This window comes from Nuphar pumila, unplaced genomic scaffold (assembly GCF_984573655.1).
Source record: "Nuphar pumila unplaced genomic scaffold, dmNupPumi1.hap1.1 HAP1_SCAFFOLD_149, whole genome shotgun sequence".
NCBI classification, from domain to species: domain Eukaryota; kingdom Viridiplantae; phylum Streptophyta; class Magnoliopsida; order Nymphaeales; family Nymphaeaceae; genus Nuphar; species Nuphar pumila.
The window spans coordinates 7,006-21,873 of record NW_028323190.1 but is presented as its reverse complement, the minus strand read 5'-3'; the positions used below and the strand labels follow the sequence as shown (position 1 = coordinate 21,873).

General features: G+C 52.7%; 1 pseudogene; it reads left to right on the top strand.

Annotated features, from left to right (window-relative positions):
* The first annotated feature begins 8,650 nt into the window (after positions 1-8,650).
* On the top strand, positions 8,651-13,692 carry LOC149810987 (DEAD-box ATP-dependent RNA helicase 20-like; annotated as a pseudogene).
* The last annotated feature ends 1,176 nt before the right edge of the window (positions 13,693-14,868 follow it).

Here is a 14,868-nt window from a genome sequence, read left to right as displayed (position 1 = left end):
GCTGCCCTGGTACGAGCTGCCCGCTTGCGGTGCTCTGCCTGTCCAGCACGGTGCGTTCTTTGCCAAACTTCGGAGGTGTCGATGCAGCAGAGTAGTGTTGAAGAGGTGTATCGATAGTTTGCCGCCTTGGAAAGCGCGAAGAGAGTGCCTTATCACGAACATGTTGAAAACCTGAGACTACCATTTTTCAATGAGATCATTTGGCTGTCAGTGGCATCCGTTTTCTGTCACAAAGAAAGTCCGACAATGTTTGTTTGGTTGTGGCACAAGAGTTCAACTTGGATAGCATGCAAGCACGTGTCTGGCGTGTGCCTATGGCTGCTCTGAATTTCACCGGCCAGTACTCCATGATATTCTGCCGTGCTCCGCGCAACGAAGCATCTTGACAAGGCGCTCTTGGATTAAGGCTTCTCGGTTGGGTATCTAGGCCGATGCTGATGAGGGATAGTGAGTGCTACAGGTATTTCCAAGCGCAGACGATGTAATATCGTGATCAGGTGCCTGCCCAACGAGGAGGAGAGCATCAAGCTCATGCCGTACATGACTGGCAAGCGCCCTCTCTCGGATCTCGTGGACGCTGAGAAGCTCATGCTCGAGCTTTCCAAGCTCCAGCGCTGTGAGTCGCGTCTGTCGACTTTTTGCTACAAGTCACCGTCGCTGAGAACCTGATGCAGCTTAGAGGCGTTCTTGAAGCTCGAGAAACTGCCATCAAGCAGGTGAGCAGCCCGCACAGATGTATGCCTTGAAGGGACTGCGCCTGCTGCTATTCTTGCTGGTTTTGCATTCATCAGGTAATTCCATGAGGGAGCAATGGGTTGTCATGGGCCCCGCATGGCCCAGAAGATCTGAAATATGTTCCTGACTATCAACCCTGGCGTGTGTGCTATTGCACACAAAGGCCGTGTCTTTGGAAAGAACGATGCTCATGTGCACATGTGTTTTGAAGTTGCAACAGCGTTGCAAGGCTGTGTCGATGCCAATCGCAAGGCTTGGTCATGCGCTCCGAGCATGCTCATAACATTCAATCTTCCGTGAAGTGCTCATGCCAAAAGGCACTGCATGGGGTTCACAAGCAGACGTGGTCGTGCGACCATGAGCCACGGCGATGTCATGTGGACACACCTACAAGGGGAAGATCTGTCGGTGGCAACTTGCTGACCGAGCATGAGGAGTGCTTTCAGGTTAAAGCCAGCCGCACTTTTACAGCTGTGCTGGAGACCGTCCTTGCAATCGGTAATTACCTGAAACTATGGGGGCCGTTTGGGCTCTGCGGTTGCGTTTCGCTTGAAGGCGCTGCGCAAGCTGGGCGACACCAAAAGTTTGGATGGAAGCCAGACGTTGCTTGCTTTTGTGGCCCGTGCAATGCTCGACCGTGGTCTTCCGCCTGCAAAGTAGGAACTGCCTGCCTGTCTCTCTGGAGCTATGGAGACATCGATGGACGTACGCTTTTCGTCAGTTGGTTCCGTCGTTCGCTTTGTGCTTTTTGCGTTCTGGTTTGGTGCATAAGATTGCGCGTTTTGACGCTCAGCACTGTGCTCTGCAATTCCGACAGCTTTTGTGTGTTGGGATTCTCTGTCATATGCTGGCCAGTATTGACTTTGTGTGAAAGAAGTGGCAAGTGTCAATTCCATCGTGCCGCAGGCGGGCTTCGCGTTCATAATCATTGCAGTATACTGAACACTGAGGCCACTCAAAACAATGAAAGCTAACAGGCGATTGTGAGCAAAACATTATCGATTTTAGGACCTGTGAGGGACCTTAGCACCACTTGGCACTAACTGATACATCTTCATAGAACACTACGAGCAGAGTGGTGCACATCCTGGCAGTTATTTCGCTCAAGTCGCCGGCAACGTCAGCTGGCGTTGCGATCTGCCTCAAAAGCGATGCTGACGGTGTGCGACTCAATGAAAGCACACATACTCACGCGGTGTGTCTGTGTTTAGGAGGTGAATGCTCAGCTAGAGCGTGCCGACATGAACCTTGCCGAGATCGAGTGCGAGTTGGAGGCATTGAAGGAGGCTCAGCCGGTCCACGTTCGTTTCCAGATTGCGAAGACTGCGGCACCCACACCTGAGCTCGCTGCCGACGAGCCTCAACGAGCATGTCCCCACGCACAGCCAGCGGCGACGCTGGATCCGTAAAGGATGCAGCGCCCACGCAAGACGACGTCCCTCTGGCGTCGAGGACAAACAGCAGCAACACAGACGGTTCACCGAAAGGCAGGAGCGAAGCCGCGGAAGCGCACGCTGGCGAAGCAGGCGAAGCGGCCGAGAGGCTTGAATGGGTGTCGTCCGTGCGGGTCACGCTGACAGCAGATGCGTATTGTGATGTGATGACATGTGAGTACAAGGCTCTGCAGGAGCAGATCCGGGGACATTACAGCGCTGCGGGACGAAGTCACCGAGGACTTTCGGCAGTTGGTGTCGTGGTATGGGGAGAACCCGCAGGCGACGAAGGAGAAGGAGTGGTGGGAGGACCTTGCGGCGTTTCTGAAGCCGCTGATCGCCGTGCAAGACGCGGTTCTTGCGGAGCTTGCAGCCAAGGCGGGAGAGAGAGGAGCGGCAGAAGCTCCGGGAAGAGCGCGAGGCAGCGCGGCAGAGTCAGGCAACGAACGGGAAGAAGGCCTCGACGATCAGGAAAAGCCGTTCTGCGTCAGGGGAGGAGGCACCAAGCAGCGGCGCGCCAAGTGCTGAGACGCGCACCTTGAAGCCCCCAAAGGCGCCGGAAGGCGCCCCCCAGGACGCTCCATCTTTCCGCACGCGGCGCTCATCTTCAGATCATGCAGCGCTCGCAACTCTACAGGCTCGCACGCCTCCGAGGCGGATTCCAAGGCGGACGCTCCCCTGAAGAATGGCAGATCTGTTGCGCCGGGCGTTGTACAACACCGCAAGTGTAGACAGTGCCGCTTCAGGAGTGTTGGAGCCTCAGGGTAGCGCCGAAGTGGATGGCCAGCCGGTGTGCCGTTTGTTCCCTGCCCCCCTCCTTCGTCCAAGCAGACAGCCACAGCGCGGCCACCTGGGCTGGCGCGTCTGAGCTCTCTGCGGCGCTCGTCATCAACCAGTGCAGGCAATAACGCCAGCACACCGACCAGCGCTCACCAGAGAAACCCCATCAGACGATGCGCGGCCGCCGAGTCGTTCAATCCCAACCTGCCACCGCAAAACGCACCCCTTCAGGCACACAGACTGGCTCGCCTCACAGCTCGCTGAGTACACCGATCTGTCTGCAGACTCCGGCATCAAACCTGACGGCAGATGGCTCGGCGCCCGCTGTGCTGGGCAGCAGCCAGCTGTGCGCCCCAAAGCAGGCGGGCCCGCAGCAGCTGCCCGTGGTGTCGTGCAACCCTCTGTACAACCTCGAGCGCGGCTTAGCAGAGAGCGACGATGATGAGGTCCTTGGAAGCACTCGTGCCGGAGGTACAATGTCGCCTGGCACGCCCTCCCAGCACAGCCCTGTAGAGGACGCCCCTGTGCCGCACGAAGTGTCAGAGGACAGCTCAGATCTGCTTGTTCTAACCAGACTGCTGCACAGCACGAGGACTTGGTCAGCCGGAACGGCGACTTCAGGTATCCACGAAGTCGGTCTCAGGGGAAAAAGACACCGTATCGTCAGCCAACGATCAGCCGAAGGCGGTTGACAAAGGTGCTGTGACGACGCCTCGAGCTGTTCATCTGATGGCTGAGAGGTCGGGGAGTAGTCCGTTCAAGCTGTATCCCAATGACTGGGAGTGCCGATCTCCGCTTGCCGCCAAACGCAAGGCGGCTGTTGCTATGGGCGTGCCTTCAATGGAGAAGTAGTGCCTTAGCTTACCTGTTGATGGCTCGGCCCGATGCGCCATGCTGATGGTACAGCACTGCCTGGCATATTCTTCAGGCGTGCGACCTGCCTTGGCACGGGTTCTCAAGTCTGTGCTGCCAGCATCGTTTTTCTGTCTGGACATTTGAAAGCTTCTGCTAATTGCTGCCAGCTTGTTCTTTTATCACCTGGACTTTTCAAGGCCCCTGATAATTATTTATTCATACTTGTTGGTTATGCATGTTGCTGGCTGTCAATTTCTGTTCCTGATCCAGGGGAAAACAAGCAACGGCTGTATTGGCAATGGTTGTGTCGAGCGGAATATGATAACGATCAAAAACTGCAATAGATTTGCAACCTCAAGTCCCTTTCTGCTGCAGCTGAAGTGTCTTGTCGCCACTGTCATGATACCTGTGGCGATCGCGTCGTTCACGATGGGGGTGGCTGATTTTCCAAGCCTGCAGAACCGCAACTTCCTTTGCCTCACGAAATTACCTCAACATACAATTTATAACATTGAATCTTGGTCTTGGCCTCGCCATGCTTGATTGTAAGGTGATACCCGGTCCGACACAAGGTTGCTCCGGCGGTTCTTTCGTTCTACACCGTCAACCTGAAACGGAGCAACACAAGACTCTGCGAAATTCAAATAATCGCTCATTTCAATAGTTGTTCAGCTCGCGTTTCCAGCCACTTGAGAGCTCATGAGTAATTTCCAGGGTACTTTGATTTTCCGCTGTTTTTGAGATGTGCATGTGGTAGGCCATGCGTCCATCCTGATCTTGGGTGGAAGCATGGAGCCGCTCCCCGGTTTCATTTGCATGGTGACTGCATCTGATTAACAGCAGTTCAGGGTATTTGGTCGTAAGTCTGGGCCGCTTCGACAGAATTGCTACTTTGATTTTGATCACCGTCTGGAGCGAGTTCGGTACTGACCATGAGCTCGTTAGCATGCGGTAACGTAAGTAGCCGTTCAGTTCCAAGAAGTCGAAGAAATGTTACCACTTATGCGGAAGCCGGTACGCCTCAGATTGGTCTCATGTGCGACATATGTATCGTATTTCCTCACCGCCAGGACATATTGAAGCAGTGCGCAAAGATGTTTGAGTGCTCGTCGTTGCGAATAGCGAGTTTTATATTCTGTGGGATCATCCAGGGTGTGCATCTTGAATGCAGTTAAGCATTCATTGTCATTGGGGAAGGTCCAGGGATGTCCCGACCCTATAGGACTCTTATCTGGGTTCGTCCCTTCACCGAAAGCAAGCCGCGCACAAATCGTCGTTAGCTATGAATGAGATGTATGGTCAACATCGTGGCTTGGGGTGTTTGGTATAGGCGGCGGTATCAGTCCATATTTGCTTAAGAGATCTAGGATATGTCGTCACTGGGGCGACAACCTAGCCTCTAGGTCAATGGACGCGTGCGAACGCATGCATGCACATGCGCACGCATCCACTGGCGTCATCACTGGGATGCCGTTCTTTTGGGTGGACTTATGACAGATCCCCAAGCGAAATTTGGGCGGTTTGTGTGCACACCCCCCTCTGTGAAGCAATGTGCGGTGATGCAATGCTGTGGATGATTAACTAGGCCGGGTTCGGCCTTGTTTACTTCTGATTGGGGGAATGACGGCATATTTGTCGGGTGAAACCGGGCCTCGTCGCTTGTGCAAGCGCCAAGCCCGGTCGCTTGCGTCGCCAACACGAGAGCCAGATATGTTTGTAGTATAGCAAGCGAGACGTCAGTGCCTGAAAACCAACTATACAGAGGGGAAAAGGAACCTAGGACAATCTCGTCTATCAACACGCACTGGATCAACCTTCCAGGGTGAATCCAGCTTTCGGCCCGCGGACACTTCCGCCCCAAATGCACTGCCATACAACGGGCCCAAAAGCACAGACGCAGCCTGTGGTTCAGCACTGTCCTTGCAAAATCCGGTGCCAACATTGCGAATCCATCCTCATTACCAGCGCCCTGCCGTTGCCGAAATCGCCATTCTCTTTACAGGATTAACTGTTCAAAGCATTGTTTCTTTTGCGAGGAGTGAAAACTGAAGCAAAAGCTAAAGGCCCTTACTTGTTCCCCCATGCCTCCACCACCCATGCGGAGTTCTGGTGTATGGTTTAGTGACGCTCAACAGGGTCACATCCTTTGGAACCAATTTTCTGATCTAGCCGTCGCTATCAACAGGGCGGAGCCAGGTGAGGCTAGCTCACCCCAAGCAGTCATGAACGGCTTGTGCCAATTTGCAGAGCCACTCATGGTACGGGCGGCAAGGGGCGAGATTGTGGAGCGAGCGCCTTGCTGGATGATGAGGCAAGCTGGCCGTTACCAAAAGGCAATACAGGGACCTGGCAGCCAAGCACCCGTCGTTCCGTGACCGGTCAGAGATCACTGACCTCATTGTCGAGATCTCCTTGCAGCCGTGGAAATCTTTTAAACCGACGGAGTCATCTTGTTCAGTGATATCCTCACACCACTCAACGCGTGTGGCGTGCCTTTCGAAATGATGATAACAAGGTGAGACTTATCGCTCTGCATAGTAGTTGCCTGAGATATGGCATGCATCAGATGCTAAAAACTGTTGGAGGAATGTTTCCATTGTTGACTTGTCATCATTCTAGGATTGTGTACAGCCTTCAATCAAGTTAAGTGGGTTGCAGTTCTCATTGCAGAATGGTAAACAGCGCCCACAAGTCTCATGTTCTGCGGCGTGGCATATGCATCGCAAGAATCTGGCTGCCTTGGTGTGTGCAGTGCTTGAGGGGGGTTGCCGGGTGCAGGGGCCGCTGATTGAGAACCCTATCAAGGACATGGAAGGTCTGAAGGCGCTGTACCCAATCGAGTTCGACAAGCTCGCTTTTGTTGGCGAGTCCCTTTCCATCATTAGAAAAGAGGTGGCTCCAGGAGGTGCTGCGGTCCTTGGGTTTGTGGCTCACCCTGGACACTTGCCACGTACATCGTGGAAGGCAAGTCCACCAGCCTCTACAAGGTCATCAAGTGCATGGCATACCAGCAACCCAAGTTGCTGGATGGAATTTTTGTCACATCTCGCAACTCAGATCGCGGCGTACTGCAAGTACCAAATAGACAGCGGCGCTCACTACATTCAGGTGCAGTGCTTCGCCATGCAGTTTGCTTAGTGGGTCTGTTTCCTTGAAAATGCATGATTATCTGGGGCAGAAATGGGGGTCGAACCCCATTCTGGCAAGGCGCTGTTCAGGTGTGCTCGTCTACCACGTGCCATCTCTCCTGCGCTCTGCACGCAAAGCTGCTTGCGTGTGACTGCATGTGCAGCCACCGTGTCATCAATGAATCAGAGGATGCATTTGGACATGGATTGTTAAGACCTTCACATGACTGAATAATCAAAGCGCAAATGATTGCTTTGGGTGCGTGCCTGCGGTGCAGCCAGACTGTCCAGGATGCAGATAACCCCTACACCTCAGGGACTATAGTGCTCCTTCCTTGTATTTGTCTTACATCTGGAAGGTCATGCAGATTTTTGACTCGTGGGGAGGTCAGCTACCACCGCACATGTGGGATCGGTGGTCGCGGCCATACATTCAAATGATCGTGGACAGCGTCAAGGCCACACACCCTAACACACCACTCATGTTGTTAGCCAACGGCAGCGGCGGGCTCCTTGAGCGACTGGGGCAAACGGGCGTCGATGTTGTTGGGCTGGACTGGACAACAGATATGGCAGATGCCCGCAAGCGGTTAGGGCTCCAACAGTCCGTGCAGGGCAACATCGACCCTGCTGTGCTGTTTGCGGATCAGGTGAGGGCACACACTCAACTTGCCTTGTGCTGGTCTGCCCTTCTGTAAGTGATGGCGCGACAAGCCCACAGCACGGGCGCTGGGAAGGCTGGGAAGCATGCACTGAAAAAACTGTCCGCAACAAGGGGGTTGCTCGCAACCAGTTTGGACATCTTGTTAAAGGAGTCTGTCAGCAGAGCTCTCATTCTCAACTCGCCATGATCATTACCTATGGTCCACTTGCATAGGTTCAATCAGCTCAACTTGCCACGGTCATTTCCTATGGGCCCCTTGCGTAGGTTGAATCAGCAGCTATCGTGTTGAGAAATGTGGTTTGTCTTCAGTGGTCTCACAGTCGATAGACTTCATCTGAGGTCTCAATGATGTACGGGACATGAGATTTGTGTAAAACGAGTGCACGATATCGCAGCAGACTGCCGCTCGATCCGTCTCTTGAATTTGTGAATGTGCGATCAACGTTTGCTGTAGGGGCTACGTAGTTTTTGCTTGTCACTGTCGATTGTTGAGTGACTACTCTAGTTGAACGAACCTACGGCACCCTTCCGTGACTGATTTGGTGCAGCATCTGGGCCATTGTTCTTTGCAACAGCGTCAAGTTGAGTGTTGCAGAACTGCTCTGTCAGCTGCTTGTGCTGAGCAAGCGCACACTGCGTGCAGGATTCGATTACACAGGCTGTCAAGGACGTCATCGCAAAGGCTGGAAGCAGAGGACATGTTCTTAACTTGGGGCACGGTGTCCTGGTAGGGACACCAGAGGAGAATGTTGCACATGTGTTCAACTTGTCTAAGAGCCTTACATACAGCACAGTCTAGTTTCCTCTTGCATTCACTGGATATGTAAATTCAAATTGCCATTGCCAATAAGTAAGCTGCACAAAAACCAGATTTTCATGGTTATCATCGGCGTGGTTCCCGACTCAGTCGACGACTGGTTTCATTTTCGTTGTGCAGTGCTCTCTGTCTCGAGAGACATTGAAAGGAGAGCACTCAATTTTTAGGCTTGTGAGAGGAACATCTTACCACAAGGTTAGGAACTTCGTTGGAGATGACTCTCAAACATTTTTAGGTGATGGTGCTCGTCTCGCAAATCCGTGTAGCAATGTGCTTGCCTAGCCCTTGGCGCCAAATTGTCGAGGCGCGACAGCTTGTGGCGGCTTTTATGCAAGAGCTTCAGTCTGAAGTTCAGAGCCTGAATCATGTATGCAGCATCTTCTTTGGCAAGAACCTTGCATACAAACTTGTGCAGATACGGTGATTATTCCTCTAAACCTTTCTTAAACTTTCACAAGCTACATTGCTCTTCATTGAAGTCAAATTCACCATGCCTCGTGAAATCTCGGACCCGGGATTGCCTGCCCCGTGGAAGGCGCTGTACGACGACGATTCAAAGCAGACGTATTACTGGTGCGATTTCTTCCCGTGTTTCTTTTTCGTTCGTTCCAAGGGCGCAGCTGTTCCCAAGTACAAGGGGTGGACATGGTGGAACGACTCGCATTCTGAAAAAGGGATCCTGGGCCACAGACTAGTATATTGACCTACGTGCATGATTTCAGGAACAAAGAAACCAACGTTACAACTTACGATCGCCCTGCCGCATCAGCTGCTCCTTCCCGGCCTCCACCATCGTCGTATGGCAGGGAAGAGGTAAGAGCCTCTCACTTGCCTTGATGTGGAACCAATTATGTGGCTGCATCTTTGTTAGCACCAACAACATTGCATGTGTTATCATTCTTTGCAAGTTGGTCAACGCCAGCCCTGCTCGTAGTCAGTCGTGCTGCTACATGGCGTCTAAACTTCAAGAAACCAGTGTCAACATCGACAAACGTCGTGTAATGCCTTGGCTGTTGGTTACTTTCGTAACATTCACGTTTACTAAATAGAAATAACGTTGTTTCCTATGCCACCGGTTCAACGAAGACCATGCGGGTGCAAACAATGGGTTCGATGCAGATGGTGGCTGATTGTTGCCCGCCATGTTTGATGTGTGTTTTGAGCTGCTGGTGGCACGATTAGGAGACCACCACTGCCTCCTGCGTCTGTCTTCTCGCGTGGGCGCGCTCGCAGTCACAATCAGCTCGTAAAACACTTATGACACCGTTGCTTACCAACATCTCAATGCCGGCAACGTTGTCCAGTCCGCCGTTTTCGTCTTGGCCGTATATGCTGTCTGTGACTTTCCAGACATCCCTTTTTAAGAATCCTTGCGATGTGTGCAGAATGGATATGGAGGCGGAGGAGGTACGGAGCACCTGCGCAGCAGTCCAAGAGCCAAGGTCATGCATCCTTCCACATCACTGATGCCCCGAGCGATCTGGGGAATCCGTATCGCCAGCAGAAATGGAGTTGCTGTGACAGGCAGGAATGTACCAGAGCCGATCATAGCTTTTGAGGATGCAGGCTTTTCTAGGGAGATTCTTGAACAGGTGCGGGTCAAATGCTCAGCACTCGCCAGATAAGCACACGCCGTGTACCCGAGATGTTTGCAACCAACTCTGGCACAGCATTGTGGATAGGCATAGACCAAACCGCAGGTTCAGGTTTGCTGGTGTGATGTGTCCTTGCAACACTTCCGCAGCCACATGGGCATTGGCTACTCCAAGATCAACTTTGAAATCAACTTCGTTCATGTTTGAAACGACCCGACTGATCATATCTTCATGCACACTCAGAGTTACGTGGTCTTGATCATGCAGATCCGGAATGCGGGCTTCCCATCACCATCGCCGATTCAGGCACAAGCCTGGCCATGTGCTTTGGAAGGTCGGGATGTAGTAGCTATTGCCAAGACAGGTAGTGGCAAGACGCTAGGCTTCATTCTGCCTGGATTCATGCACATCAAGGAAAACTCGCAAGGATGCACGCATGGGGCCCACAGTGCTCGTGCTTGCCCCGACCCGCGAGCTTGCAGTGCAGATTGAAGCAGAGGCTGCCAATTTTGGCAAGCTGACTGGCATCCGACACACGTATGCCTCTGGTTGTTTGTTTTGCAGGAGACGATCGAGACCCTGGAGGCTGGGCAAAATGCAGGTGACGAACGGCAGGGTCGGCTTCACATGTTTGCGGATGCTTTCATTGCATCTCCTGCATTGTCTGATGGAGTGCGGAGCTGTGCATGTTGCACATTTTCCATGGACAATGTTTCATATCTGACAAACCCAGGCCTTCACATTTGAGACGATTTTGGCATGCGAACTTGGATACTGCTGTTCTTTCACATTTTTTCTGCAACGCACCTTGCAGCGATGGCCTGGTAGCCGAGGCAGTAGTCGCTGTGGAAACCCTCGCGCCAAGAGTCTTAAACTCATTTAGCGGAGAACGCTTTTGCAGCAATGCTGTGGCGGCCCCTCAAAACATTGTGCGCGAGCCCAATACTCGAGTGCAGGGCACTCACGCTTTGCGGCAGACCTGCGAGAGCCGCATATAATTGCGTTTCACATGGTGATGCGCGCTGCCATTGTGGCGTCAGCGTGCGCTGATAGACGGCTCTGGTGTTGCGGAACACCACCTTGCCGACTCATTGCACGGGCTTACGGTGCCATGTGCAGTGGGAGCGGGAGACGGCTGGAATACGTTTGGCGTGTGCGTGGCACGTGCAGCGGCCTGGGCCGCAAAAAGCTGGCCTGCTCGGTGGTTATTGGTCGCAAGGATGTGGGTCTCCCTCCATGTCAGGCCTGCGCACACACTCGCACATAAGTGTACCGTGTGTCGCATACCCCAGCAGGCTCCAGTTTGGTTGCAGTCCAATCGCTGCCGTGTTGTCAGGCCCGAAAGTGTCCTGACCACTTTGTTGGGGTTCGCGTTGTCATGCGCGCCGTTCACGTGCTGTGACATACTGAATTGATTTTTCTGTTGCTTCATGGCTGGTGTTATCGTCTTTGTAGTTCATCTGTAGTGCATTTTACATGCATAGCACTGCATGTTTTGTTCATCAGTGTGCGAGTGTGTGCGCAAGCCTGACCAGCGACCCCCCGTGACCGCCAACGTCGCCCAGCGAGTGCCAGCTCAACGTCCCTGCCCCCCCACTGTCTCATGCGTTTATTGTCACCCGTGGGGTGCAAGGTTGTGTTTGCTGGCTATTGCCATGCGCTTTGTCTGCTTGGACTTATCTGCGATGTGTCATTTCACAGCACTACCTACTGTAGCCACAAGGCCGCTTGTGCCAGCTTATGTCGATACTGGCAGAGCACGTGAGTTTTCTGTTTCAAGGTTACCTCATCTTGTATTGTTTCATTGCCACCATGCGTATTGTTGCAAACAACATGCCATCTTGCATGCTTGTGGCTCTTGAGATTTATTGGATTCGGTATGAACGTGATGCCAGGAAACCTGTTTGAGACTGTTCCTATCACTGCCCCGTTCACAAGACATCCTTCAGCACCGTGCTTCATCTGACGTGCCTGATATCCAGGTTTGACTCCTCATTTAGGCTTCTCTTTGCCCGTCTTCAGGTGCCTTTATGGTGGCGCTCCTAAAGGTCCCCAGCTGGGGGCAATCAGCCGGGGCGTAGAGGTCGTCATTGCCACACCTGGCCGCCTCAATGACTTCATCCAGTCGCGTCAAGTCCGCATGGACCAAGTCTCCTACCTGGTCCTGATGAGGCCGACCGCATGCTGGACATGGGTTTTGAGGTAAGCCTCCTCACTTGCCATGTTCAAATGAAATGCAAGTTCCAATGGTTCTGTTCCATGCAATGTTGCATTTCTGCATTGTCCGATGCAATTTTACGATGCACTTCCGTGCTTTCCAAAGATTGTTCGTAACAAAGTCAGGCCCCTTTGTTGCATTCCTAGCATGGAGTGGCTGCCGGTAAGAATATTCCAGGCTTACCGTTCCCTCGTGGCAACCATGCATACATTCAAGCTATGCTTGCACGCGCTTTGTATCATTTGAGCTGCATGGTGTTGATCGTCACGTGCCTTTTGTGTCATTGGTGTTCTGAGGATTTTCGTGACTGGTGGTTACCTAAATTATAAGTGTCTGTGCAGCCACAAATTCAGCAAATTGTGCGCACCCTATCTCCGGAGCGTCAGACTCTGTTCTTCTCCGCCACATGGCCAAAGGAGGTGAAGCAGATCGCCGCCCAGTTCGTCATCAATGACACGGTCCACATCTTCATTGGCGGAGTGGATACCAAGCTGGTTGCAATAAGGTGTGCCCACGCGACTCCATTGTCTGGGAGTTCACGGCCGATGTTCTCTGGCAGATACCACCATGCATGTGTGTCCTGTGTGTGTGGTGTGTTTCCGGTCGTGTGCAAAGAGTATGATGCGTCGTTCATTTTGTAATGTACTTGTGTCGATGTTTTCGCTCATTTCCGGCGTCGTCAGGCTTCAGTAGGCAGACGCTCTACTTGCCTCTTACTCTGTGTCGCTATGCCTGGATCAATTCATGAAGCGTAAGGTTGATCTCATGAGCCTTCTGAACTTGCAGGACATCACCCAGATCATCGAAATCTGCGCCCCATACGATAAGATGAACAAGCTCAATGCTTTCATGCGCTCCAAGCCTCCTGGCACCAAGACAATCGTGTTCTGTGGTACCAAGCGCATGTGCGACACAGTCACCCAAGAGCTCCGCTCGTATCGCGCTCAGGCAATTCACGGTGACAAACGGCAGCAGGAGCGCGATTGGGTGCTCAAAGGCTTCAAGAGCAACCAGACCACTGTGCTGGTTGCAACGGACGTAGCCGCGCGTGGCCTGGACATCAAGGACGTCACCTGTGTGATCAACTTTGACTTTCCTCAAGGCGTGGAGGATTACATTCATCGCATTGGCCGTACTGGTCGTGCAGGCAAGAAGGGCGAGGCTTTCACACTATTCACAGAAAATGACAGCAAGTATGCCCGCGAGCTGTGCGGTGTCATGCGTGACGCGTTCCAAGAGGTGCCACAGGACCTTGAAGCCATGTCGCGCAATGCTCGTGCTGGCGGTGGCCGCAACAGGTGGGGCGGTGGCGGCGGCGGCGGTGGCTTCGGCGGCGGCCGAGGCGGCGGCGGGTACGGAGGAGGCGGTGGGTACGGTGGTGACCGTGATCGTGGTTTCGGTGGTGGTGGAGGTGGGTATGGTGGCAACAAGTCGTATGGCGGTGGTGACCGAGACCGTCGGTACTAGGCAACCAGAGTTTTGCGTTGGGTGTGTCAAACTGTGCAGGGTTGCTTCTGCTCGCCAGGTGAATTGACCAGGACGATGGTTGAGCAACACGTGTATTGTCGATATGACTTTGGCGACTCTGGAGTACTACTTGACCAATAAGTGCTCTCGTTGTCTCTATTTGTTGTGCAGCAATGAATGCCAGTCCTGTTGAAAATCTCGAGCTTGTTAATTTGGCCTTGTAATTCTCAATCCACTTGCACATCTGTTTATCCCTGTAGTTTCCGCGGCAACACCCTAGTTGTGGCGCATGCCGCGAACATCGTGACGCAACCAGGCGATGCCTCGTAGCCGAAGCTTTCTCACGCGGCGGAGCCATGAAATCATTTCGTGAACATCATATATCAACTTGCAATGCACCACCACACCAGCCTGCTAATGCACTTCCCTGCGGCTTATTCGGCATGTTGGACGTAATACTCGGCAACGATTGCATGTGAGGGTTGCTTATTGTCCGTCCAAAACAACGACCATGCAAGCGCTAACCTCCCTTAGGGTCGACTTTGATTTCAGCAATCCTTGCTATGTTGTCAAGCTTGCATGCAATTCAAGTCATTCGCCGCCGAATCAGCTGATTGCAGCAGCGTTGTCAAACAATACCATAAAAATATATGAGCAATCGTTTGCTGATTTGCGTCATGTTGTGGATTTGAAGGGGCACGAAGGAACAATCACAGATGTCTCTATGCCTCTTTCCACCTCACCCAACCTCGTTCTGAGCTCTTCAACAGATGGCACGGTTAGGGGTTGGGACGGAACAAGTCCGAATTGCAGCGAGAGGTAAGGCACAAAGACTTCGACTCCTTTTATTATGGTAAAAAAGCAGTGTGCTGAGTGCGAGCTGGCCACAAACCCTGATAGCGACGCAAATAACCCTGACGATTCTGTTGCTTTCGCTGTGGAGTTCCGGGGAAGCAACACAAGTGGAGATGAACAAGCTACATCATACATCGCGATATCGATCGTGGAGTGTTGTTGTATGTGCACAAGACCTCACGGGCAAACGCGCATTCGACCCTGGTTACACATCTATATCTCAAGATATGCACTAATACGTTGTTGTTTGTCTACATATCGTGATAGCATGCCTGCTTGAAGCATCGAACGACATGGCTGCTGTGGGTTACATGACCGCCT